Source organism: Dermacentor silvarum, chromosome 8 (genome assembly GCF_013339745.2).
Source record: "Dermacentor silvarum isolate Dsil-2018 chromosome 8, BIME_Dsil_1.4, whole genome shotgun sequence".
NCBI lineage: Eukaryota > Metazoa > Arthropoda > Arachnida > Ixodida > Ixodidae > Dermacentor > Dermacentor silvarum.
In genome coordinates, this window is record NC_051161.1 from 45,575,981 (window position 1) to 45,579,454 (window position 3,474).

General features: G+C 41.2%; 2 non-coding genes across 2 annotated transcripts; one reads left to right on the forward strand and one right to left on the reverse strand.

The window, feature by feature from the left end:
* Window positions 1-2,053: 2,053 nt before the first annotated feature.
* On the reverse strand, window positions 2,054-2,126 carry Trnav-uac (transfer RNA valine (anticodon UAC)). Its single transcript has one exon. It is a non-coding gene; the product is annotated as a tRNA-Val (tRNA).
* A 123-nt stretch (window positions 2,127-2,249) lies between these two features.
* On the forward strand, window positions 2,250-2,322 carry Trnav-uac (transfer RNA valine (anticodon UAC)). The gene has a single exon. It is a non-coding gene; the product is annotated as a tRNA-Val (tRNA).
* Window positions 2,323-3,474: the final 1,152 nt, after the last annotated feature.

The following is a 3,474-nucleotide window of genomic DNA, read 5'->3' on the forward strand; positions in this document are numbered from 1 at the left end:
TTAGTTTTTGAGAGAGATTGATTGGTTCAGATTACGAAGTTCGGAGGAGTTGTCGTATGCGTTTTAGATGGCGAGTGGCCCAAGTGATTGCGATGTTGGGTTAGTTGGTTAAGCCATCCACGTTCTGAGAAAAATAATATTTCTGGCTCTCCCGTAATTGAGAGTAGATGCAAGCATGAAATGGCTGTCATACGGCGTATTTTGCTGCCTGTGGTGCCAGCACCTTCAGTCGCTCTTCTTCTTCCAACAGTGCAGCGCGCTCAGCGTCTGTGGCTACTTGTCGCGTCGAAGTGGTCGGCTGCAAATGTGCGGCCAACTCACGGACCGCTGGCGTTGAAAAGAGCACAGCGCCAAAAGATATCATTCAAGTGTATGGTGCCCTGTATCTGCCTTTTGAACGTCGCTATTGGAAAGGAAAAATGAAACTTCAGCGTACTAAAAGTTACAGCTTGAGTGATATTGTGAACAAACATCAGGAAGAAATCGGAAGCAATATTTTTTTTGTGACTTTTTTGGGTAGTAACTAGCGTATGTAATGCGGTCCGGTACAAAGGGTTGGGGGCCAGAGACCGCATTTTCTTAACTTTTGACTGGTTGCCCGGATGATCTCGTTTTGTTCTCGCAAAGATGCCCGGATCTTCTGGTTTGAGTGCCCGGACAACGGCTCTGGCTTTTGGCTCAAGGTCACTTGAAGGTCGCCGACAACGGGAGCTGAAAGTATTTCATGCTTAAAGAATAAAGAAAGAACAGGAAATAAATATATAAAGAACGCAGAAAGCAGCGCTGGCCACGTATGCGTCTATGGAGCGACGGACAACACATATGCTCTTTTGTTAGTCTTTCTTTGACCCTCTAGCCAACGCTGTATTGTTTGATTGTTTTTATTTGTTTTGTTTTAGAGGGTAGCCTATGATCAATGTTGGATGGCAAGGCTGGCAAAGCTACGTAGGACCGTCGACCTTAGCCAACTGCGGCTTCCATAGCTAGCATGCATCAAAATCTTGGCTCTTGCTCCTCCATTTGTTGAAGTACTACACTGCATTTTTAAGCAACCAAAGACGCATCATAGCAAGTTGCGGCAACTTTTTCCACGCTCGAACAGAAAAAAAAGAGAAAAAGAAGAAAAAGGATGACGTCACACTGACTTGTGTACTGGCGTCAAATCAACAAAATCACAACAAATAAGAGGAACTTTGGGCTTCATATTCTCCATTAGAATAAACACGCTTAATCAAACAAATAAAAATACACAGTTTTCAAAAGATACCTTAACAGCTTAAATTGATGAAGGGGTGCGGTTCTTTTGTGTGCTTAATACATAATGAATTTTAATCATGACAGTAGCCGAATTAATGGAGATTGACCAGCTACAAGAGATGTACATAATTATACTAAACAATAATGACCTGCGAGTACAGAAATAATTTGGATTGTAAAAGAAGCGAAAAGAAGAAAGAAAAATGAAAATGCATACGTGACTGTGCTGAAAACTTATCACGTTCATGATCATCGCAAGAAAAAAAAAACTAAATAAAGAAGCGAATTGTTGGTAAGAGCGAGCTTGAGGATATCCTCGATCGCAAAGTAGAACTTGACAGTCACTCAAGTATACTTACGTGATTTGAATGCGAAAGCACTACGACTTCTCTAATCAATTGGGTACGTCCATGATACATGACGTCATGCATTGTCACGTGTCGTTCACAAATACCTTAATCCACCTTAATCCACCGACTTCTAATTTGTACCAACCTTAATCTATCTACCTTAATTCATTTTCATCCCCCTTAATCCACCTTGCTCTAATTTTTACCAACCATAATCCAACTTAATCCATGCTGATGATTTTCGATAGCACTCATTGAGGACAGTGCCGGCTTTACTGCCTCATGGGACATACAATGGTTTTGTATTAACGTGAAGGACCGATGTGTGAATTAGGTCGTTGCGTTGCTTGCGGTCCAATGCTACGCAGTCCCCAAACTCGAGTTTCCTCTGTAAAATAACCCGCAGCAAAAAAAAAAAAGAAAAAAAAATGTAAAAAAAAAAAACTTGGTTCCGTCCGGGATCGAACCGGAGACCTTTCGCGTGTAAAGCGAACGTGATAACCACTACACTACGGAACCGAGCGTGCCTGACCGGCGCAAAAGCAGATATTCTAGCTGCGGCTGTTTTCGGCTCGTCCCCGACGTTGCGGGAACAATCGTTTGCGCGCACGATTTGTATCGCACTGCTGCTGGAGGTCGTCTGGTTCCGTAGTGTAGTGGTTATCACGTTCGCTTTACACGCGAAAGGTCTCCGGTTCGATCCCGGACGGAACCAAAAGTTTTTTTGTTTTTTTCATTCCTAATTATTTTTTAAGCGCGTGTTGTGAAGGACATTTCCGTGAACCCATGTCACCTTTGCTGGCAGTGCAAAAAGAAAAGAAAAGAAGAAAAAGAGCACCAGATGCTGCTGCGCCTGATTTAATACCAAGAGTTGAAAACTTGGAAGTCCGAAAAGCATTTCATTTGACATAGTCAGCCAAGTCATGCTGACTGCCATATGAAAACAGATGTTTTTTTTTTTTTCTTTTAGTGACATGTGTGTATGTTTTAGGAAATAAGATTGACGAGGACAGGCAATAAAGAAAGAAAGGGCGCGTTGTGAAGGAAACTCGAATTTGTTGACTGGAATGCCTCGTGGAAAAAGATTGGGAGGGGGGACGTGCGCGCATGCAAGTATGCTACGAGCTCACTGTTGACCAAGTGAGTCCCACCTGCGGCCAGTTCGTTGATCCACTTGCATTTTCCTTTGTTTATAATTTCTTTAATTCAATGAATGCTCACAGTAAGTTCCCCTATGATGTCCTTGGTGTCATTGTGTGTTGGCTTCCTATGACATGACTAATAAAAATACGGCACTCGGTTTCCTTCTTTTCTCGTTCACACACACACACACACACACACACACACACACACACACACACACACACACACACACACACACACACACACACACACACACACACACACACCGTATATATATATATATATATATATATATATATATATATATATATATATTTGAAAATAAATTCCACACTTCCCCCATGTGTGGCCGACCCACCAAAAATCTAAACCACACAGATAAAGACGAAGATGCCAATACTTTTACAAGTTGAAATCATATGCATATTTATTCCACATATGGAACTGTGGCATTTATTTTCGAATATATCAAGATGGTGAGTTGTGGAAATATTTTTCGTTCTTTTTGTTTACATGTTTTTCTCTGCTGTTTCATTTCTCCATTGTTTTTCTTTTATTCCTTTGTGATTGCGTTTTTTGCTGTCTTTATTTTCGTTTCTTCAATTTTTCTTCCTTTTTTTTTTTCGCTCGGAGCACAGGATTTAGATCGGAGCACAGGATTTAGTACACTAAAGAGCCAATTAAGTGTCAGGAATAATTGGAAACAATTAAGGAAAGTCTAAGT